Source organism: Oncorhynchus gorbuscha, unplaced genomic scaffold (assembly GCF_021184085.1).
Source record: "Oncorhynchus gorbuscha isolate QuinsamMale2020 ecotype Even-year unplaced genomic scaffold, OgorEven_v1.0 Un_scaffold_985, whole genome shotgun sequence".
Taxonomy (NCBI): Eukaryota; Metazoa; Chordata; class Actinopteri; order Salmoniformes; family Salmonidae; genus Oncorhynchus; species Oncorhynchus gorbuscha.
This window is the reverse complement of record NW_025745907.1, coordinates 98,145-123,140: the sequence shown is the minus strand read 5'-3', so window position 1 is coordinate 123,140 and position 24,996 is coordinate 98,145. Positions and strand designations below refer to the sequence as shown.

Here is a 24,996-nt window from a genome sequence, read left to right as displayed (position 1 = left end):
GAGAGAGAAATAGCGAGAGACGGAGAGAGAGGGAGAGATAGAGACAGAGAGAGAGGGAGAGAGAGAGACACACAGAGAATCATAGAGACACATAGAGGGAGAGATAGAGAGAGAGTGAAACAGAGAGAGAGAGAGAGATAGAGAGAGAGGAAAAGGAAGAGTGAAGTGTCACCAGACCCCATAGAGCTATATCTGGGACACCAGACCCCATAGAGCTATATCTGGGACAACAGACCCCATAGAGCTATATCTGGGACACCAGACCCCATAGAGCTATATCTGGGGCATAGAGCTATATCTGGGACACCAGACCCCATAGAGCTATATCTGGGGCATCAGACCCCATAGAGCTATATCTGGGGCATCAGACCCCATAGAGCTATATCTGGGGCATAGAGCTATATCTGGGATACCAGACCCCATAGAGCTATATCTGGGGCATCAGACCCCATAGAGCTATATCTGGGGCATCAGACCCCATAGAGCTATATCTGGGGCATCAGACCCCATAGAGCTATATCTGGGTCATAGAGCTATATCTGGGGCACCAGACCCCATAGAGCTATATCTGGGGCACCAGACCCCATAGAGCTATATCTGGGGCACCAGACCCCATAGAGCTATACCTGGGACACCAGACCCCATAGAGCTATATCTGGGTCACCAGACCCCATAGAGCTATATCTGGGGCATAGAGCTATATCTGGGTCACCAGACCCCATAGAGCTATATCTGGGGCATAGAGCTATATTTGGGGCACCAGACCCCATAGAGCTATAGCTGGGGCATAGAGCTATATCTGGGGCATCAGACCCCATAGAGCTATATCTGGGGCACCAGACCCCATAGAGCTATATCTGGGACATCAGACCCCATAGAGCTATATCTGGGGCACCAGACCCCATAGAGCTATATCTGGGGCACCAGACCCCATAGAGCTATATCTGGGGCACCAGACCCCATAGAGCTATATCTGGGACATCAGACCCCATAGAGCTATACCTGGGACACCAGACCCCATAGAGCTATATCTGGGACATCAGACCCCATAGAGCTATATCTGGGGCATAGAGCTATATCTGGGTCACCAGACCCCATAGAGCTATATCTGGGGCATCAGACCCCATAGAGCTATATCTGGGGCACCAGACCCCATAGAGCTATATCTGGGGCACCAGACCCCATAGAGCTATATCTGGGACACCAGACCCCATAGAGCTATACCTGGGGCACCAGACCCCATAGAGCTATATCTGGGGCATCAGACCCCATAGAGCTATATCTGGGGCACCAGACCCCATAGAGCTATATCTGGGACATCAGACCCCCATAGAGCTATATCTGAGACATCAGACCCCATAGGGCTATACCTGGGACATCAGACCCCATAGGGCTATACCTGGGACATCAGACCCCATAGAGCTATATCTGGGACATCAGACCCCATAGAGCTATATCTGGGGCATAGAGCTATAGCTGGGACACCAGACCCCATAGAGCTATATCTGGGGCATAGAGCTATATCTGGGGCACCAGACCCCATAGAGCTATATCTGGGGCATAGAGCTATATCTGGGGCACCAGACCCCATAGAGCTATATCTGGGGCATCAGACCCCATAGAGCTATATCTGGGACACCAGACCCCATAGAGCTATATCTGGGGCATAGAGCTATACCTGGGGCACCAGACCCCATAGAGCTATATCTGGGGCATAGAGCTATATCTGGGGCACCAAACCCCATAGAGCTATATCTGGGGCATCAGAACCCATAGAGCTATATCTGGGGCACCAGACCCCATAGAGCTATATCTGGGGCATAGAGCTATACCTGGGGCACCAGACCCCATAGAGCTATATCTGGGGCATCAGACCCCATAGAGCTATACCTGGGGCACCAGACCCCATAGAGCTATATCTGGGGCACCAGACCCCATAGAGCTATATCTGGGTCATAGAGCTATATCTGGGGCACCAGACCCCATAGAGCTATATCTGGGGCATAGAGCTATATCTGGTGCACCAGACCCCATAGGGCTATATCTGGGGCATCAGACTCCATAGAGCTATATCTAGGGAACCAGACCCCATAGAGCTATACCTGGGGCACCAGACCCCATAGAGCTATATCTGGGGCATAGAGCTATATCTGGTGCACCAGACCCCATAGAGCTATATCTGGGGCATCAGACCCCATAGAGCTATATCTGGGACATCAGACCCCATAGAGCTATATTTAGGGAACCAGACCCCATAGAGCTATATCTGGGGTATCAGACCCCATAGAGCTATATCTGGGGCATCAGACCCCATAGAGCTATATCTGGGGCATCAGACCCCATAGAGCTATATCTGGGTCACCAGACCCCATAGAGCTATATCTGGGTCACCAGACCCCATAGAGCTATATCTGGGGCATAGAGCTATATCTGGGACATCAGACCCCATAGAGCTATATCTGGGGCACCAGATCCCATAGAGCTATATCTGGGACATCAGACCCCATAGAGCTATATCTGGGGCATAGAGCTAAATCTGGGACACCAGACCCCATAGAGCTATATCTGGGGCACCAGACCCCATAGAGCTATATCTGGGACACCAGACCCCATAGAGCTATACCTGGGGCACCAGACCCCATAGAGCTATATCTGGGGCATCAGACCCCATAGAGCTATATCTGGGGCACCAGACCCCATAGAGCTATATCTGGGACATCAGACCCCCATAGAGCTATATCTGAGACATCAGACCCCATAGGGCTATACCTGGGACATCAGACCCCATAGGGCTATACCTGGGACATCAGACCCCATAGAGCTATATCTGGGACATCAGACCCCATACAGCTATATCTGGGGCATAGAGCTATATCTGGGACACCAGACCCCATAGAGCTATATCTGGGGCATAGAGCTATATCTGGGGCACCAGACCCCATAGAGCTATATCTGGGGCATAGAGCTATATCTGGGGCACCAGACCCCATAGAGCTATATCTGGGGCATCAGACCCCATAGAGCTATATCTGGGACACCAGACCCCATAGAGCTATATCTGGGGCATAGAGCTATACCTGGGGCACCAGACCCCATAGAGCTATATCTGGGGCATAGAGCTATATCTGGGGCACCAGACCCCATAGAGCTATATCTGGGGCATCAGACCCCATAGAGCTATATCTGGGGCACCAGACCCCATAGAGCTATATCTGGGGCATAGAGCTATACCTGGGGCACCAGACCCCATAGAGCTATATCTGGGGCATCAGACCCCATAGAGCTATATCTGGGACATCAGACCCCATAGAGCTATATCTGAGACATCAGACCCCATAGAGCTATATCTGGGGCACCAGACCCCATAGAGCTATATCTGGGTCATAGAGCTATATCTGGGGCACCAGACCCCATAGAGCTATATCTGGGGCATAGAGCTATATCTGGTGCACCAGACCCCATAGGGCTATATCTGGGGCATCAGACTCCATAGAGCTATATCTAGGGAACCAGACCCCATAGAGCTATACCTGGGGCACCAGACCCCATAGAGCTATATCTGGGGCATAGAGCTATATCTGGTGCACCAGACCCCATAGAGCTATATCTGGGGCATCAGACCCCATAGAGCTATATCTGGGACATCAGACCCCATAGAGCTATATCTAGGGAACCAGACCCCATAGAGCTATATCTGGGGCATCAGACCCCATAGAGCTATATCTGGGGCATCAGACCCCATAGAGCTATATCTGGGGGATCAGACCCCATAGAGCTATATCTGGGTCACCAGACCCCATAGAGCTATATCTGGGGCACCAGACCCCATAGAGCTATATCTGGGGCATAGAGCTATATCTGGGACATCAGACACCATAGAGCTATATCTGGGACATCAGACCCCATAGAGCTATATCTGGGGCATAGAGCTAAATCTGGGACACCAGACCCCATAGAGCTATATCTGGGGCATAGAGCTATATCTGGGTCACCAGACCCCATAGAGCTATATCTGGGGCATAGAGCTATATCTGGGTCACCAGACCCCATAGAGCTATATCTGGGGCATAGAGCTATATCTGGGGCACCAGACCCCATAGAGCTATATCTGGGGCATAGAGCTATATCTGGGGCACCAGACCCCATAGAGCTATATCTGGGGCATAGAGCTATATCTGGGTCACCAGACCCCATAGAGCTATACCTGGGGCATAGAGCTATATCTGGGGCACCAGACCCCATAGAGCTATATCTGGGGCACCAGACCCCATAGAGCTATATCTGGGACACCAGACCCCATAGAGCTATACCTGGGGCATAGAGCTATATCTGGGACACCAGACCCCATAGAGCTATACCTGGGACACCAGACCCCATAGAGCTATACCTGGGACACCAGACCCCATAGAGCTATACCTGGGACACCAGACCCCATAGAGCTATACCTGGGACACCAGACCCCATAGAGCTATACCTGGGACACCAGACCCCATAGAGCTATATCTGGGACACCAGACCCCATAGAGCTATATCTGGGACATCAGACCCCATAGAGCTATATCTGGGACACCAGACCCCATAGAGCTATATCTGGGGCATCAGACCCCATAGAGCTATATCTGGGGCATCAGACCCCATAGAGCTATATCTGGGACATAGAGCTATATCTGGGGCACCAGACCCCATAGAGCTATACCTGGGGCATAGAGCTATATCTGGGGCACCAGACCCCATAGAGCTATATCTGTGACACCAGACCCCATAGAGCTATATCTCTGACACCAGACCCCATAGAGCTATATCTGTGACACCAGACCCCATAGAGCTATATCTGGGGCATAGAGCTATACCTGGGGCATCAGACCCCATAGAGCTATATCTGGGTCACCAGACCCCATAGAGCTATATCTGGGGCATCAGACCCCATAGAGCTATATCTGGGCCACCAGACCCCATAGAGCTATATCTGGGTCACCAGACCCCATAGAGATATATCTGGGACACCAGACCCCATAGAGCTATACCTGGGGCATCAGACCCCATAGAGCTATATCTGGGTCATCAGACCCCATAGAGCTATACCTGGGGCATCAGACCCCATAGAGCTATACCTGGGCCACCAGATGACACATTTCTTATAATTGGAATGTTATAAAATCCTACCTGTAGAGAGACACACACAGGTGGGTTACATGTTGAGTTGAAGAGGCGCGGTTTAGTAACAGGGGGGTGTGTGTGTGCGTGGGTGGGTGTGTGTGTGTGTGTAGCGGTTCTCTCATGCTCTCCAATGTACTGCCTATGCAAGCAGCAGTCAGCCAGTGGAAAGAACGAGAGCCGAGTCGCGCTGAAGGAAGACACGGCTGCGGATCTTAATGAGCCAGTTGCCCGTTACAAACGGAGATAACACACACACACACACACACACACAAGACACGGACACTGATTGAAACAACAAACGGACATTTGAGGTTCTCCAAACAAAACTTCTACTATAGTCGCAACGCACAAAAATCTAAACCGAACGAAAGCCATGGCTGACTCCGGAGCGAACAGCAACAGCGACGGGGAGGAAAAACCGATGCGGGGCTTCGCTCGCCAGGGCGCTCTCCGACAGAAGAACGTGCACGAAGTGAAGGATCACAAGTTCATCGCTCGTTTCTTCAAACAGCCGACCTTCTGCAGCCACTGCACCGACTTCATCTGGTGAGAGAGATGGATGGAGGGGAGGGGAGGGGAGGGGAGAGACCGAGAGAGGTACCGCCGGGGTGGCTTTGAATGAAGAGTTTGACCCGTTTTTGCCGAGGGCTGTAGGCTACTGTTGGAAAGAGGGAGAGATATCGGAGTGTCTGAGCGGGGATAGGAGAGTAGAACAGAGCAGGCTTGGATACACACGGGGCACAGACGTCAATTCAAAGTCTATTCCACGTTGGTTGACGGGGGACACGACGCACTGTGTGCCCAGTGGCTATAGGCTGTCCAGTATCTCACCCCTGCATCAGGCTATAGGCTGGCCAGTATCTCACCCCTGCATCAGGCTATAGGTTGTCCAGTATCTCACCCCTGCATCAGGCTATAGGTTGTCCAGTATCTCACCCCTACATCAGGCTAGACTATAGGCTGTCCAGTATCTCACCCCTGCATCAGGCTAGACTATAGGCTGTCCAGTATCTCACCACTGCATCAGGCTAGACTATAGGCTGTCCAGTATCTCACCCCTGCATCAGGCTATAGGTTGTCCAGTATCTCACCCCTGCATCAGGCTATAGGTTGTCCAGTATCTCACCCCTGCAGCATCAGGCTAGACTATAGGCTGTCCAGTATCTCACCCCTGCATCAGGCTATAGGTTGTCCAGTATCTCACCCCTGCAGCATCAGGCTAGACTATAGGCTGTCCAGTATCTCACCCCTGCATCAGGCTAGACTATAGGCTGTCCAGTATCTCACCCCTGCATCAGGCTAGACTATAGGCTGTCCAGTATCTCACCCCTGCATCAGGCTAGACTATAGGCTGTCCAGTATCTCACCCCTGCATCAGGCTAGACTATAGGCTGTCCAGTATCTCACCACTGCATCAGGCTAGACTATAGGCTGTCCAGTATCTCACCACTGCATCAGGCTAGACTATAGGCTGTCCAGTATCTCACCCCTGCATCAGGCTATAGGTTGTCCAGTATCTCACCCCTGCATCAGGCTATAGGTTGTCCAGTATCTCACCCCTGCAGCATCAGGCTAGACTATAGGCTGTCCAGTATCTCACCCCTGCATCAGGCTATAGGTTGTCCAGTATCTCACCCCTGCAGCATCAGGCTAGACTATAGGCTGTCCAGTATCTCACCCCTGCATCAGGCTAGACTATAGGCTGTCCAGTATCTCACCCCTGCATCAGGCTATAGGCTGTCCAGTATCTCACCCCTGCATCAGGCTAGACTATAGGCTGTCCAGTATCTCACCCCTGCATCAGGCTAGACTATAGGCTGTCCAGTATCTCACCCCTGCATCAGGCTATAGGCTGTCCAGTATCTCACCCCTGCAGCATCAGGCTAGACTATAGGCTGTCCAGTATCTCACCCCTGCATCAGGCTATAGGCTGTCCAGTATCTCACCCCTGCATCAGGCTAGACTATAGGCTGTCCAGTATCTCACCACTGCATCAGGCTAGACTATAGGCTGTCCAGTATCTCACCCCTGCATCAGGCTATAGGTTGTCCAGTATCTCACCCCTGCATCAGGCTATAGGTTGTCCAGTATCTCACCCCTGCAGCATCAGGCTAGACTATAGGCTGTCCAGTATCTCACCCCTGCATCAGGCTATAGGTTGTCCAGTATCTCACCCCTGCAGCATCAGGCTAGACTATAGGCTGTCCAGTATCTCACCCCTGCATCAGGCTAGACTATAGGCTGTCCAGTATCTCACCCCTGCATCAGGCTAGACTATAGGCTGTCCAGTATCTCACCCCTGCATCAGGCTAGACTATAGGCTGTCCAGTATCTCACCCCTGCATCAGGCTATAGGCTGTCCAGTATCTCACCCCTGCATCAGGCTATAGGCTGTCCAGTATCTCACCCCTGCAGCATCAGGCTAGACTATAGGCTGTCCAGTATCTCACCCCTGCATCAGGCTAGACTATAGGCTGTCCAGTACCTCACCCCTGCATCAGGCTAGACTATAGGCTGTCCAGTACCTCACCCCTGCATCAGGCTATAGGCTGTCCAGTACCTCACCCCTGCATCAGGCTAGACTATAGGCTGTCCAGTATCTCACCCCTGCATCAGGCTAGACTATAGGCTGTCCAGTATCTCACCCCTGCATCAGGCTATAGGCTGTCCAGTATCTCACCCCTGCATCAGGCTAGACTATAGGCTGTCCAGTATCTCACCCCTGCATCAGGCTAGACTATAGGCTGTCCAGTATCTCACCCCTGCATCAGGCTATAGGCTGTCCAGTATCTCACCCCTGCATCAGGCTAGACTATAGGCTGTCCAGTATCTCACCCCTGCATCAGGCTAGACTATAGGCTGTCCAGTATCTCACCCCTGCATCAGGCTAGACTATAGGCTGTCCAGTATCTCACCCCTGCATCAGGCTATAGGCTGTCCAGTATCTCACCCCTGCATCAGGCTAGACTATAGGCTGTCCAGTATCTCACCCCTGCATCAGGCTATAGGCTGTCCAGTATCTCACCCCTACATCAGGCTAGACTATAGGCTGTCCAGTATCTCACCCCTGCATCAGGCTAGACTATAGGCTGTCCAGTATCTCACCCCTGCATCAGGCTAGACTATAGGCTGTCCAGTATCTCACCCCTGCATCAGGCTATAGGCTGTCCAGTATCTCACCCCTGCATCAGGCTAGACTATAGGCTGTCCAGTATCTCACCCCTGCATCAGGCTATAGGCTGTCCAGTATCTCACCCCTGCATCAGGCTATAGGCTGTCCAGTTTCTTACCCCTGCATCAGCATCACGCTATAGGCTGTCCAGTATCTCACCCCTGCATCAGGCTATAGGCTGTCCAGTTTCTTACCCCTGCATCAGCATCACGCTATAGGCTGTCCAGTATCTCACCCCTGCATCAGGCTATAGGCTGTCCAGTATCTCACCCCTGCATCAGGCTATAGGCTGTCCAGTTTCTCACCCCTGCATCAGCATCAGGCTAGGCTATAGGCTGTCCAGTTTCTCACCCCTGTAGTAGCATCAGGTTAGGCTAGGTTAGGCTAGGCTATACGCTGTCCAGTATCTCACCCCTGCAGCAGCAGGCTAGGCTAGGCTATAGTCTGTCCAGTATCTCACCCCTGCTGCAGCAGGTTAGGCTAGGCTATAGGCTGTCCAGTAGGTTGTTCCAGCATCATGAGCATCACGCAACATGAGAATGACGGTAGGGGACGGACTCACAGGTGGAACACATTAAGTAATAGAACTCTTCTGTTTTAGTGGTTAGCCTAGTGGTTAGAGCAGGTAGCCTAGTGGTTAGAGCAGGTAGCCTAGTGGTTAGAGCAGGTAGCCTAGTGGTTAGAGACAGGTAGCCTAGTGGTTAGAGCAGGTAGCCTAGTGGTTAGAGCAGGTAGCCTAGTGGTTAGAGACAGGTAGCCTAGTGTTTAGAGGCAGGTAGCCTAGTGGTTAGAGCAGGTAGCCTAGTGGTTAGAGCAGGTAGCCTAGTGGTTAGAGCAGGTAGCCTAGTGGTAAGAGACAGGTAGCCTAGTGGTTAGAGACAGGTAGCCTAGTGGTTAGAGACAGGTAGCCTAGTGGTTAGAGACAGGTAGCCTAGTGGTTAGAGCAGGTAGCTTGGGAGCGAGGGAGCCTGGGAGCGTTGGACTAGTAACCATCAGGTAGCCTAGTGGTTAGAGTGTTGGACTAGTAACCAGCAGGTAGCCTAGTGGTTAGAGCGTTGGACTAGTAACCAGCAGGTAGCCTAGTGGTTAGAGCGTTGGGCCAGTAACCAGCAGGTAGCCTAGTGGTTAGAGCAGGTAGCCTAGTGGTTAGAGCGTTGGACTAGTAACCAGCAGGTAGCCTAGTGGTTAGAGCGTTGGGCCAGTAACCAGCAGGTAGCCTAGTGGTTAGAGCAGGTAGCCTAGTGGTTAGAGCGTTGGGCCAGTAACCAGCAGGTAGCCTAGTGGTTAGAGCGTTGGGCCAGTAACCAGCAGGTAGCCTAGTGGTTAGAGCATTGGGCCAGTAACCAGCAGGTAGCCTAGTGGTTAGAGCGTTGGGCCAGTAACCAGCAGGTAGCCTAGTGGTTAGAGCAGGTAGCCTAGTGGTTAGAGCGTTGGACTAGTAACCAGCAGGTAGCCTAGTGGTTAGAGCGTTGGGCCAGTAACCAGCAGGTAGCCTAATGGTTAGAGCAGGTAGCCTAGTGGTTAGAGCGTTGGACTAGTAACCAGCAGGTAGCCTAGTGGTTAGAGCGTTGGGCCAGTAACCAGCAGGTAGCCTAGTGGTTAGAGCGTTGGGCCAGTAACCAGCAGGTAGCCTAGTGGTTAGAGCGTTGGGCCAGTAACCAGCAGGTAGCCTAGTGGTTAGAGCAGGTAGCCTAGTGGTTAGAGCGTTGGGCCAGTAACCAGCAGGTAGCCTAGTGGTTAGAGCGTTGGGCCAGTAACCAGCAGGTAGCCTAGTGGTTAGAGCGTTGGGCCAGTAACCAGCAGGTAGCCTAGTGGTTAGAGCGTTGGACTAGTAACCAGCAGGTAGCCTAGTGGTTAGAGCGTTGGGCCAGTAACCAGCAGGTAGCCTAGTGGTTAGAGCAGGTAGCCTAGTGGTTAGAGCGTTGGGCCAGTAACCAGCAGGTAGCCTAGTGGTTAGAGCGTTGGGCCAGTAACCAGCAGGTAGCCTAGTGGTTAGAGCGTTGGGCCAGTAACCAGCAGGTAGCCTAGTGGTTAGAGCGTTGGGCCAGTAACCAGCAGGTAGCCTAGTGGTTAGAGCGTTGGACTAGTAACCAGCAGGTAGCCTAGTGGTTAGAGCGTTGGGCCAGTAACCAGCAGGTAGCCTAGTGGTTAGAGCAGGTAGCCTAGTGGTTAGAGCGTTGGGCCAGTAACCAGCAGGTAGCCTAGTGGTTAGAGCGTAGCTTTTTGTTATGGAGGACAACGTTGCTTTCGTCCTCTAAAATGAGGCAGATTTTTCTCCGAACTTCAATTTACCCCTCGTATTAGTTGTTTACAGTGATCCAATCTGTCTGTAAACTCGAGAACAAGTTTTATTTTGTCCAGTAATGGCTGTTCTCAACTCTCTAGAGACGTCAGGAGCGGTAGAGATACTCTTAATGATCGGCTATGAAAAGCCAAACTGACATTTACTCCTGAGATTGCTGACTTGTTGCACCTTCAACAACTACTGTGATTATTATTATTTGACCCTGCTGGTCATCTATGAACATTTGAACATCTTGGCCATGTTCTGTTATAATCTCCACCCGGCACAGCCAGAAGAGGACTGGCCACCCCACATAGCCTGGTTCCTCTCTAGGTTTCTTCCTAACCTCCCCTCATAGCCTGGTTCCTCTCTAGGTTTCTTCCTAACCTCCCCTCATAGCCTGGTTCCTCTCTAGGTTTCTTCCTAACCTCCCCACATAGCCTGGTTCCTCTCTAGGTTTCTTCCTAGCCACCCCTCATAGCCTGGTTCCTCTCTAGGTTTCTTCCTAGCTGCCCCTCATAGCCTGGTCCCTCTCTAGGTTTCTTCCTAACCTCCCCTCATAGCCTGGTTCCTCTCTAGGTTTCTTCCTAACCTCCCCTCATAGCCTGGTTCCTCTCTCTCGGTTTCTTCCTAACCTCCCCACATAGCCTGGTTCCTCTCTAGGTTTCTTCCTAGCCACCCCTCATAGCCTGGTTTCTCTCTAGGTTTCTTCCTAGCTGCCCCTCATAGCCTGGTCCCTCTCTAGGTTTCTTCCTAACCTCCCCTCATAGCCTGGTTCCTCTCTAGGTTTCTTCCTAGCCGCCCCTCAAAGCCTGGTTCCTCTCTAGGTTTCTTCCTAACCTCCCCTCATAGCCTGGTTCCTCTCTAGGATTCTTCCTAACCTCCCCTCATAGCCTGGTTCCTCTCTAGGATTCTTCCTAACCTCCCCTCATAGCCTGGTCCCTCTCTCGGTTTCTTCCTAGCTGCCCCTCATAGCCTGGTCCCTCTCTCGGTTTCTTCCTAGCCGCCCCTCATAGCCTGGTCCCTCTCTCGGTTTCTTCCTAGCCGCCCCTCATAGCCTGGTTCCTCTCTAGGTTTCTTCCTAACCTCCCCTCATAGCCTGGTTCCTCTCTAGGTGTCTTCCTAACCTCCCCTCATAGCCTGGTCCCTCTCTCGGTTTCTTCCTAACCTCCCCTCATAGCCTGGTTCCTCTCTCGGATTCTTCCTAGCCGCCCCTCATAGCCTGGTTCCTCTCTAGGTGTCTTCCTAGCCTCCCCTCATATCCTGGTTCCTCTCTAGGTTTCTTCCTAGCCTCCCTCATAGCCTGGTCCCTCTCTCGGTTTCTTCCTAATCTCCCTCATAGCCTGGTTCCTCTCTCGGATTCTTCCTAGCCGCCCCTCATAGCCTGGTTCCTCTCTAGGTGTCTTCCTAGCCTCCCCTCATATCCTGGTTCCTCTCTAGGTTTCTTCCTAGCCTCCCCTCATAGCCTGGTTCCTCTCTAGGTTTCTTCCTAGCCTCCCCTCATAGCCTGGTCCCTCTCTAGGTTTCTTCCTAGCCTCCCCTCATAGCCTGGTTCCTCCCTAGGTGTCTTCCTAGCCTCCCCTCATATCCTGGTTCCTCTCTAGGATTCTTCCTAACCTCCCCACATAGCCTGGTTCCTCTCTAGGTTTCTTCCTAACCTCCCCTCATAGCCTGGTTCCTCTCTAGGTGTCTTCCTAACCTCCCCTCATAGCCTGGTTCCTCTCTAGGTTTCTTCCTAACCTCCCCTCATAGCCTGGTTCCTCTCTAGGTTTCTTCCTAACCTCCCCTCATAGCCTGGTTCCTCTCTAGGTTTCTTCCTAACCTCCCCACATAGCCTGGTTCCTCTCTAGGTTTCTTCCTAGCCACCCCTCATAGCCTGGTTCCTCTCTAGGTTTCTTCCTAGCTGCCCCTCATAGCCTGGTCCCTCTCTAGGTTTCTTCCTAACCTCCCCTCATAGCCTGGTTCCTCTCTAGGTTTCTTCCTAACCTCCCCTCATAGCCTGGTTCCTCTCTAGGTTTCTTCCTAACCTCCCCACATAGCCTGGTTCCTCTCTAGGTTTCTTCCTAGCCACCCCTCATAGCCTGGTTTCTCTCTAGGTTTCTTCCTAGCTGCCCCTCATAGCCTGGTCCCTCTCTAGGTTTCTTCCTAACCTCCCCTCATAGCCTGGTTCCTCTCTAGGTTTCTTCCTAGCCGCCCCTCAAAGCCTGGTTCCTCTCTAGGTTTCTTCCTAACCTCCCCTCATAGCCTGGTTCCTCTCTAGGTTTCTTCCTAACCTCCCCACATAGCCTGGTTCCTCTCTCTTCTTCCTAGCCACCCCTCATAGCCTGGTTTCTCTCTAGGTTTCTTCCTAGCTGCCCCTCATAGCCTGGTCCCTCTCTAGGTTTCTTCCTAACCTCCCCTCATAGCCTGGTTCCTCTCTAGGTTTCTTCCTAGCCGCCCCTCAAAGCCTGGTTCCTCTCTAGGTTTCTTCCTAACCTCCCCTCATAGCCTGGTTCCTCTCTAGGATTCTTCCTAACCTCCCCTCATAGCCTGGTTCCTCTCTAGGATTCTTCCTAACCTCCCCTCATAGCCTGGTCCCTCTCTCGGTTTCTTCCTAGCTGCCCCTCATAGCCTGGTCCCTCTCTCGGTTTCTTCCTAGCCGCCCCTCATAGCCTGGTCCCTCTCTCGGTTTCTTCCTAGCCGCCCCTCATAGCCTGGTTCCTCTCTAGGTTTCTTCCTAACCTCCCCTCATAGCCTGGTTCCTCTCTAGGTGTCTTCCTAACCTCCCCTCATAGCCTGGTCCCTCTCTCGGTTTCTTCCTAACCTCCCCTCATAGCCTGGTTCCTCTCTCGGATTCTTCCTAGCCGCCCCTCATAGCCTGGTTCCTCTCTAGGTGTCTTCCTAGCCTCCCCTCATATCCTGGTTCCTCTCTAGGTTTCTTCCTAGCCTCCCCTCATAGCCTGGTCCCTCTCTCGGTTTCTTCCTAATCTCCCCTCATAGCCTGGTTCCTCTCTCGGATTCTTCCTAGCCGCCCCTCATAGCCTGGTTCCTCTCTAGGTGTCTTCCTAGCCTCCCCTCATATCCTGGTTCCTCTCTAGGTTTCTTCCTAGCCTCCCCTCATAGCCTGGTTCCTCTCTAGGTTTCTTCCTAGCCTCCCCTCATAGCCTGGTCCCTCTCTAGGTTTCTTCCTAGCCTCCCCTCATAGCCTGGTTCCTCCCTAGGTGTCTTCCTAGCCTCCCCTCATATCCTGGTTCCTCTCTAGGATTCTTCCTAACCTCCCCACATAGCCTGGTTCCTCTCTAGGTTTCTTCCTAACCTCCCCTCATAGCCTGGTTCCTCTCTAGGTGTCTTCCTAACCTCCCCTCATAGCCTGGTTCCTCTCTAGGTTTCTTCCTAACCTCCCCTCATAGCCTGGTTCCTCTCTAGGTTTCTTCCTAACCTCCTCATAGCCTGGTTCCTCTCTAGGTTTCTTCCTAACCTCCCCACATAGCCTGGTTCCTCTCTAGGTTTCTTCCTAGCCACCCCTCATAGCCTGGTTCCTCTCTAGGTTTCTTCCTAGCTGCCCCTCATAGCCTGGTCCCTCTCTAGGTTTCTTCCTAACCTCCCCTCATAGCCTGGTTCCTCTCTAGGTTTCTTCCTAACCTCCCCTCATAGCCTGGTTCCTCTCTAGGTTTCTTCCTAACCTCCCCACATAGCCTGGTTCCTCTCTAGGTTTCTTCCTAGCCACCCCTCATAGCCTGGTTTCTCTCTAGGTTTCTTCCTAGCTGCCCCTCATAGCCTGGTCCCTCTCTAGGTTTCTTCCTAACCTCCCCTCATAGCCTGGTTCCTCTCTAGGTTTCTTCCTAGCCGCCCCTCAAAGCCTGGTTCCTCTCTAGGTTTCTTCCTAACCTCCCCTCATAGCCTGGTTCCTCTCAGGATTCTTCCTAACCTCCCCTCATAGCCTGGTTCCTCTCTAGGATTCTTCCTAACCTCCCCATAGCCTGGTCCCTCTCTCGGTTTCTTCCTAGCTGCCCCTCATAGCCTGGTCCCTCTCTCGGTTTCTTCCTAGCCGCCCCTCATAGCCTGGTCCCTCTCTCGGTTTCTTCCTAGCCGCCCCTCATAGCCTGGTTCCTCTCTAGGTTTCTTCCTAACCTCCCCTCATAGCCTGGTTCCCACTAGGTGTCTTCCTAACCTCCCCTCATAGCCTGGTCCCTCTCTCGGTTTCTTCCTAACCTCCTCATAGCCTGGTTCCTCTCTCGGGCTTCCTGCCGCCCCTCATAGCCTGGTTCCTCTCTAGGTGTCTTCCTAGCCTCCCTCATATCCTGGTTCCTCTCTAGGTTTCTTCCTAGCCTCCCCTCATAGCCTGGTCCCTCTCTCGGTTTCTTCCTAATCTCCCCTCATAGCCTGGTTCCTCTCTCGGATTCTTCCTAGCCCCCTCATAGCCTGGTTCCTCTCTAGGTGTCTTCCTAGCCTCCCCTCATATCCTGGTTCCTCTCTAGGTTTCTTCCTAGCCTCCCTCATAGCCTGGTTCCTCTCTAGGTTTCTTCCTAGCCTCCCCTCATAGCCTGGTCCCTCTCTAGGTTTCTTCCTAGCCTCCCCTCATAGCCTGGTTCCTCCCTAGGTGTCTTCCTAGCCTCCCCTCATATCCTGGTTCCTCTCTAGGATTCTTCCTAACCTCCCCACATAGCCTGGTTCCTCTCTAGGTTTCTTCCTAACCTCCCCTCATAGCCTGGTTCCTCTCTAGGTGTCTTCCTAACCTCCCCTCATAGCCTGGTTCCTCTCTAGGATTTTTCCTAACCTCCCCTCATAGCCTGGTTCCTCTCTAGGTTTCTTCCTAGGTTCCTAGGTTCCAGCCTTTCTAGGGAGTTTTTCCTAGCCACCGTGCTTCTACACCTGCATTGCTTGCTGTTTTAGGCTGGTTTTCTGTACAGCACTTTGAGATATCAGCTGATGTACGAAGGGCTATATAAATACATTTGATTGATTGATAGTCTAGGAGTTGATCTGAGCCATATTAAGACCTGTTTTTGTTCTAAGGAAATGAATGTGATTTGATTTGTTGTGTGTTGGGTGGGGGTGATTGTTTCTCATTTAAAAAACACGAACCAGAGTGTCCCGGGGTGTTGAGTGACGTGTGTGTGTGTGTGTGTGTGTGTGTGTGTGTGTGTGTGTGTGTGTGTGTGGCTGTGTGTGTGTGTGTGTGTGTGTGTGTGTGTGTGTGTGTGTGTGTGTGTGTGTGTGTGTGTGTGTTTTTTTTGACTAATGATTTTTCTATGTATCTGTTTTGTAGGGGATTTGGCAAGCAGGGATTCCAGTGTCAAGGTAGGTGTCTCTCCACTACTCACTCACTCACTCACTCACTCACTCACTCACTCACCCACTCACACTCACCCACACACACCACTATCTGCCTCAGGGTTCTGATTCTGGAACCTTTCTGCACTCAGCATGGAAGAGAACTATGCCAATCTTTCTTCTTCTCTACTTACTCGCTTTTCTCTCTCTCCATCTCTCTCATCTCTCTTTATCTCTCTCTCTTTATCTCTCTCTCTCTACTCTCTCTCTCTCTCTCTCTTTATCTCTCTCTGTTTCTCTCTCTCTCTCTCTCTGTTTCTCTCTCTCTCCACTCTCTCTCTCTCTCTCCACTCTCTCTCTCTCTCTCTCCATCTATCTCTCTGCTGTTTCTCTATCTATCTCTCTCTCTGTTTCTCTATCTATCTCTCTCTCTTTATCTCTCTCTCTCTCTCTCTCTTTATCTCACTCTGTTTCTCTCTCTCTCTCTGTCTCTCACTCTTCTACTCTTCCTCTAACCACTCCTCTGTCTCTCTCTCTGTCTCTCTCTCTGTCTCTCTCTCTCTCTCTCTCTCTCTCTCTCTCTCTGGCTCTCTCTCCACTCTCTCTCTCTCTGTAAATGACTCTCTCTCTCTCTCTCTCTCTCTGTTCTCTGACTATTCTAAATGACTGTCTGTCTCTCTCTATTGTCTCTCTCTCTCTCTGTCTCTCTGTCTCTCTGTCTCTCTCTGCTACTCCCTCCGTGTGTGTCGGGGTTGTCCTGGGTTGAGCTCTCTCAGCAACCTGTGGGTCTGAGTAGAGAGAGTCACTACACAGCTCAGGGCAAAAGGGAATTCCTCTCTCCACTAGGTCACACAAACATTCACATTTAGCTGTGTGCGCGTGTGTGTGTGTGCACAGTCACAGGAAACATCACTGGGAGGTGTGTGTGTGTGTGTGTGTCTGTGTGTCTGTGTGTCTGTGTGTGTGTGTGTGTGTGTGTGTGTGTGTGTGTGTGTGTGTGTGTGTGTGTGTGTGTGTGTGTGTGTGTGTGTGTGTGTGTGTGTGTGTGTGTGTGTGGTGTGTGTGTCTGTGTGTCTGTGTGTGTGTGTGTGTCTGTGTGTCTGTGTCTGTGTCTGTGTCTGTGTGTGTGACTGTGTGTGTGTGTGTGTGTGTGTGTGTGTGTGTGTGTGTGTGTGTGTGTGTGTGTGTGTGTGTGTGTGTGTGTGTGTGTGTGTGTGTGTGTGTGTGTAGAGGTTCTAGCTCTTTATTTTTTGTTAATGTCAATGTTTATCATATTTTTATTTTCAATTGAACAAGTCAGTTAAAGAACACATTCTTATTTACAATGACGGCCTAGGAACAATGGGTTAACTTCCTGTTCAGGGGCAGAATGACAGATTTTTACCTTGTCAGCTCGGGGATTCGTTCTAGCAACCTTTCAGTTACTTTCCCAACGCTCTAACCACAAGGCTACCTGCTCTAACCACTAGGCTACCTGCTCTAACCACAAGGCTACCTGCTCTAACCACTAGGCTACCTGCTCTAACCACTAGGCTACCTGCTCTAACCACTAGGCTACCTGCCTCTAACCACTAGGCTACCTGCTCTAACCACAAGCTACCTGCTCTAACCACTAGGCTACCTGCCTCTAACCACTAGGCTACCTGCCTCTAACCACTAGGCTACCTGCCTCTAACCACTAGGCTACCTGCTCTAACCACTAGGCTACCTGCTCTAACCACTAGGCTACCTGCTCTAACCACTAGGCTACCTGCTCTAACCACTAGGCTACCTGCTCTAACCACTAGGCTACCTGCCTCTAACCACTAGGCTACCTGCCTCTAACCACTAGGCTACCTGCTCTAACCACTAGGCTACCTGCCTCTAACCACTAGGCTACCTGCCTCTAACCACTAGGCTACCTGCTCTAACCACTAGGCTACCTGCCTCTAACCACTAGGCTACCTGCTCTAACCACAAGCTACCTGCTCTAACCACAAGCTACCTGCTCTAACCACTAGGCTACCTGCCTCTAACCACAAGCTACCTGCTCTAACCACTAGGCTACCTGCTCTAACCACTAGGCTACCTGCTCTAACCACAAGCTACCTGCTCTAACCACTAGGCTACCTGCTCTAACCACTAGGCTACCTGCCTCTAACCACTAGGCTACCTGCTCTAACCACTAGGCTACCTGCCTCTAACCACTAGGCTACCTGCTCTAACCACTAGGCTACCTGCTCTAACCACTAGGCTACCTGCCTCTAACCACTAGGCTACCTGCTCTAACCACTAGGCTACCTGCTCTAACCACTAGGCTACCTGCCTCTAACCACTAGGCTACCTGCCTCTAACCACTAGGCTACCTGCTCTAACCACTAGGCTACCTGCCTCTAACCACTAGGCTACCTGCCTCTAACCACTAGGCTACCTGCTCTAACCACTAGGCTACCTGCCTCTAACCACTAGACTACCTGCCTCTAACCACTAGGCTACCTGCTCTAACCACTAGGCTACCTGCCTCTAACCACTAGGCTACCTGCCTCTAACCACTAGGCTACCTGCCTCTAACCACTAGGCTACCTGCTCTAACCACTAGGCTACCTGCTCTAACCACTAGGCTACCTGCTCTAACCACTAGGCTACCTGCTCTAACCACTAGGCTAGCTGACTATTGTAAATGACTGTTGTAGCTGAATATTGTTGTTGACTATTGTAAATGACTGTTGTATCTGTCTATTGTAGCTGACTATTGTAAATGACTGTTGTAGCTGACTATTGTAGCTGACTATTCTAGTTGACTATTGTAGCTGACTATTGTAAATGACTATTGTAAATGACTGTTGTAGCTGACATTTTAATTTGACTATTGTAGCTGACTATTGTAGCTGACTATTGTTGTTGACTATTGTCGCTGACTATTGTAGCTGACTATTGTTGTTGACTATTGTAGCTGACTATTGAATCTGACTATTGTAGCTGACTATTGTAAATGACTGTTGTAGCTGAATATTGTAAATGACTGTTGTAGCTGACTATTGTAGTTGATGGTTGTAGCTGAATATTGTAGCTGACTTTTGTAGCTGACTATTGTAGCTGACTATTGTAGCTGACTATTGTAGCTGACTATTGTAGCTGACTATTGTAGCTCACTATTGAATCTGACTATTGTCACTGACTATTGTCGCTGACTATTGTAGCTGACTATTGTAGCTGACTATTGAATTTGACTATTGAATTTGACTATTGTAGCTGACTATTGTCGCTGACTATTGTCGCTGACTATTGTAGCTGACTATTGTAGCTGACTATTGTAGCTGACTATTGTAGCTGACTATTGTAGCTGAATATTGTAGTTGACTATTGTAGCTGAATATTGTAGCTGACCATTGTAGTTGACTGTTGTAGCTGACTATTGTAGTTGACTGTTGTAGCTGAATATTGTTGTTGACTATTGTAGCTGACTATTGTAGCTGACTATTGTAAATGACTGTTGTAGCTGAATATTGTAAATGACTGTTGTAGCTGACTATTGTAGTTGATGGTTGTAGCTGAATATTGTAAATGACTATTGTAGCTGACTTTTGTAGCTGACTATTGTAGTTGACTATTGTAGCTGACTATTGTAGTTGACTCTTGAAGCTGAATATTGTAGCTGACTATTGAAGCTGAATATTGTAGCTGACTATTGTAGCTGACTATTGTAGCTGACTATTGTAGCTGACTATTGTAGTTGACTATTGTAAATGACTATTGTAGCTGACTATTGTAGCTGAATATTGTAGCTGACTATTGTAAATGACTGTTGTAGCTGACTATTGTAGCTGACTATTGTAGCTGACTATTGTAAATGACTATTGTAGCTGACTGTTGTAGCTGACTATTGTAGCTGAATATTGTAAATTACTATTGTTGTTGACTATTGTAGCTGAATATTGTTGTTGGCTATTGTAGCTGAATATTGTTGTTGACTATTGTAAATGACTGTTGTAGCTCACTATTGTAGCTGACTATTGTAAATGACTGTTGTAGCTGACTATTGTAGCTGAATATTGTAGCTGACTATTGTAAATGACTGTTGTAGTTGACTATTGTTGCTGAATATTGTAGCTGACTATTGTAGCTGACTATTGTAGCTGACTATTGTAGCTGAATATTGTAAATTACTATTGTTGTTGACTATTGTAGCTGACTATTGTAGCTGAATATTGTTGTTGACTATTGTAGCTGACTATTGTAGCTGACTATTGGAGCTGAATATTGTTGTTGACTATTGTAGCTGACTATTGTAGCTGACTATTGGAGCTGAATATTGTTGTTGACTATTGTAGCTGACTATTGTAGCTGACTATTGGAGCTGAATATTGTTGTTGACTATTGTAGCTGACTATTGTAGCTGACTATTGGAGCTGAATATTGTTGTTGACTATTGTAGCTGACTATTGTAGCTGACTATTGGAGCTGAATATTGTTGTTGACTATTGGAGCTGAATATTGTTGTTGACTATTGTAGCTGACTATTGTAGCTGACTATTGGAGCTGACTATTGTTGTTGACTATTGTAGCTGACTATTGTAGCTGACTATTGGAGCTGAATATTGTTGTTGACTATTGGAGCTGAATATTGTTGTTGACTATTGTAGTTGACTATTGTAGTTGACTATTGTAGTTGACTATTGTAGCTGACTATTGTAGCTGACTATTGTAAATGACTGTTGTAGCTGAATATTGTAGCTGACTATTGGAGCTGACTATTGTTGCTGAATATTGTAGCTGACTATTGTAGCTGACTATTGTAGCTGACTATTGTAGCTGAATATTGTAAATTACTATTGTTGTTGACTATTGTAGCTGACTATTGTAGCTGACTATTGTAGCTGACTATTGTAGCTGACTATTGGAGCTGACTATTGTAGCTGACTATTGGAGCTGACTATTGTTGTTGACTATTGTAGCTGACTATTGGAGCTGACTATTGGAGCTGAATATTGTTGTTGACTATTGTAGCTGACTATTGTAAATGACTGTTGTAGCCGACTATTGTAAATGACTGTTGTAGCTGACATTTTAATTTGACTATTGTAGCTGACTATTGTAGCTGACTATTGTTGTTGACTATTGTCGCTGACTATTGTAGCTGACTATTGTTGTTGACTATTGTAGCTGACTATTGAATCTGACTATTGTAGCTGACTATTGTAAATGACTGTTGTAGCTGAATATTGTAAATGACTGTTGTAGCTGACTGTTGTAGCTGACTATTGTAGTTGATGGTTGTAGCTGAATATTGTAGCTGACTTTTGTAGCTGACTATTGTAGCTGACTATTGTAGCTGACTATTGTAGCTGACTATTGTAGCTCACTATTGAATCTGACTATTGTCACTGACTATTGTAGCTGACTATTGTAAATGACTGTTGTAGCTGACTATTGAATTTGACTATTGTAGCTGACTATTGTCGCTGACTATTGTAGCTGACTATTGTAGCTGACTATTGTAGCTGACTATTGTAGCTGACTATTGTAGCTGAATATTGTAGTTGACTATTGTAGCTGAATATTGTAGCTGACCATTGTAGTTGACTGTTGTAGCTGACTATTGTAGTTGACTGTTGTAGCTGAATATTGTTGTTGACTATTGTAGCTGACTATTGTAGCTGACTATTGTAAATGACTGTTGTAGCTGAATATTGTAAATGACTGTTGTAGCTGACTATTGTAGTTGATGGTTGTAGCTGAATATTGTAAATGACTATTGTAGCTGACTTTTGTAGCTGACTATTGTAGTTGACTATTGTAGCTGACTATTGTAGTTGACTCTTGAAGCTGAATATTGTAGCTGACTATTGAAGCTGAATATTGTAGCTGACTATTGTAGCTGACTATTGTAGCTGACTATTGTAGTTGACTATTGTAAATGACTATTGTAGCTGACTATTGTAGCTGAATATTGTAGCTGACTATTGTAAATGACTGTTGTAGCTGACTATTGTAGCTGACTATTGTAGCTGACTATTGTAGCTGACTATTGTAGCTGACTATTGTAAATGACTATTGTAGCTGACTGTTGTAGCTGACTATTGTAGCTGAATATTGTAAATTACTATTGTTGTTGACTATTGTAGCTGAATATTGTTGTTGACTATTGTAGCTGAATATTGTTGTTGACTATTGTAAATGACTGTTGTAGCTGACTATTGAATCTGACTATTGTAGCTGACTATTGTAAATGACTGTTGTAGCTGACTATTGTAGCTGAATATTGTAGCTGACTATTGTAAATGACTGTTGTAGTTGACTATTGTTGCTGAATATTGTAGCTGACTATTGTAGCTGACTATTGTAGCTGACTATTGTAGCTGAATATTGTAAATTACTATTGTTGTTGACTATTGTAGCTGACTATTGTAGCTGAATATTGTTGTTGACTATTGTAGCTGACTATTGTAGCTGACTATTGGAGCTGAATATTGTTGTTGACTATTGTAGCTGACTATTGTAGCTGACTATTGGAGCTGAATATTGTTGTTGACTATTGTAGCTGACTATTGTAGCTGACTATTGGAGCTGAATATTGGAGCTGACTATTGTAGCTGACTATTGTAGCTGACTATTGGAGCTGAATATTGTTGTTGACTATTGTAGCTGACTATTGTAGCTGACTATTGGAGCTGAATATTGTTGTTGACTATTGGAGCTGAATATTGTTGTTGACTATTGTAGCTGACTATTGTAGCTGACTATTGGAGCTGACTATTGTTGTTGACTATTGTAGCTGACTATTGTAGCTGACTATTGGAGCTGAATATTGTTGTTGACTATTGGAGCTGAATATTGTTGTTGACTATTGTAGTTGACTATTGTAGTTGACTATTGTAGTTGACTATTGTAGCTGACTATTGTAGCTGACTATTGTAAATGACTGTTGTAGCTGAATATTGTAGCTGACTATTGGAGCTGACTATTGTTGCTGAATATTGTAGCTGACTATTGTAGCTGACTATTGTAGCTGACTATTGTAGCTGAATATTGTAAATTACTATTGTTGTTGACTATTGTAGCTGACTATTGTAGCTGACTATTGTAGCTGACTATTGGAGCTGACTATTGGAGCTGACTATTGTAGCTGACTATTGTAGCTGACTATTGTTGTTGACTATTGTAGCTGACTATTGGAGCTGACTATTGGAGCTGAATATTGTTGTTGACTATTGTAGCTGACTATTGTAAATGACTGTTGTAGCCGACTATTGTAAATGACTGTTGTAGCTGACTGATGTAGCTGACTGATGTGGTTTTATTTGTCTCTCCACACACACCTCAAGTTTTGTTTGTCCGTAGTTGAACTTTATATCACTTAGGACATCACAGACGTAGGAGTTTGTGTTACGTAACATTCTGCAGGGGGTGTGTGTGAGCATGCATTACGGAGATTAGAAGATAAATGGGAGTGTGTGATGTTTACCAGTGAACACACTGTCTGTGTTTGTATGGGGTTTCTAACTTGTGTTTATAGTGTATCTACAGAGCCTTCAGAGAGTCTTCATACCCCTGGATATACTCTACATGTTGTGGTGTTACAGCCTGATTTAAAACAATTATTACGTTATATTTTATTTTCTCACCCATCTATCACCCACAACATCCCATAATGACAAACTGAATAAACAAACAAACATGGTTTTTTGTTGTCGTTATGTTTGCAAAAAATAAAACATCTAATTTTTTTTCACCTGAGTCAATAATGTGTTAGAGTATAATCTTTGGCAGCGATTACAGCCGTGAGTCTTTCTGGGTAAATCTTTAATCTTTAACACAATAACAATAACAACGCATCAAAATCCGTCTGTTTAAACTAGAGATGTCATCGGGCGTCTCAAATCCGAGCTACAGTGGTGACCGAGCTACGGTGGTGTTTCTCAGACCGTGAGACATCTGCCGTGGAAGGTGACCGAGCTACGGACCATAAGACATCTGCCGTGGAAGGTGACCGAGCTACGGTGGTGTTTCTCAGACCGTGAGACATCTGCCGTGGAAGGTGACCGAGCTACGGACCATGAGACATCTGCCGTGGAAGGTGACCGAGCTACGGTGGTGTTTCTCAGACCGTGAGACATCTGCCGTGGAAGGTGACCGAGCTACAGACCATGAGACATCTACTGTGGAAGGTGACCGAGCTACGGTGGTGTTTCTCAGACCATGAGACATCTGCCGTGGAAGGTGACCGAGCTACGGACCATGAGACATCTGCCGTGGAAGGTGACCGAGCTACGGTGGTGTTTCTCAGACCATGAGACATCTGCCGTGGAAGGTGACCGAGCCACGGTGGTGTTTCTCAGACCATGAGACATCTGCCGTGGAAGGTGACCGAGCTACGGTGGTGTTTCTCAGACCATGAGACATCTGCCGTGGAAGGTGACCGAGCTACGGTGGTGTTTTTCAGACCATGAGACATCTGCCGTGGAAGGTGACCGAGCTACGGAACATGAGACATCTGCCGTGGAAGGTGACCGAGCTACGGTGGTGACCGAGCTACAGTGGTGTTTCTCAGACCATGAGACATCTGCCGTGGAAGGTGACCGAGCTACAGTGGTGTTTCTCAGACCATGAGACATCTGCCGTGGAAGGTGACCGAACTACGGTGGTGTTTCTCGGACCATGAGACATCTGCCGTGGAAGGTGACCGAGCTACGGTGGTGTTTCTCAGACTATGAGACATCTGCCGTGGAAGGTGACCGAGCTACGGACCATGAGACATCTGCCGTGGAAGGTGCCCGAGCTACGGTGGTGACCGAGCTACAGTGGTGTTTCTCAGACCGTGAGACATCTGCCGTGGAAGGTGACCGAGCTACGGTGGTGTTTCTCAGACCGTGAGACATCTGTCGTAGAAGGTGACCGAGCTACGGTGGTGGTTCTCAGACCGTGAGACATCTGCCGTGGAAGGTGACCGAGCTACCGTGGTGTTTCTCAGACCATGAGACATCTGCCGTGGAAGGTGACCGAGCTACGGTCGTGTTTCTCAGACCATGAGACATCTGCCGTGGAAGGTCACCGAGCTACGGTGGTGTTTCTCAGACCATGAGCCATCTGCCGTGGAAGGTGACCGAGCTACGGTCGTGTTTCTCAGACCATGAGACATCTGCCGTGGAAG

The 24,996-nt window shown here is 48.6% G+C and overlaps 1 pseudogene; it reads left to right on the top strand.

Moving 5' to 3' along the window:
• Positions 1-5,412: 5,412 nt before the first annotated feature.
• LOC124020917 overlaps positions 5,413-24,996 on the top strand; it is a 115,030-nt pseudogene continuing 95,446 nt past the window's right edge.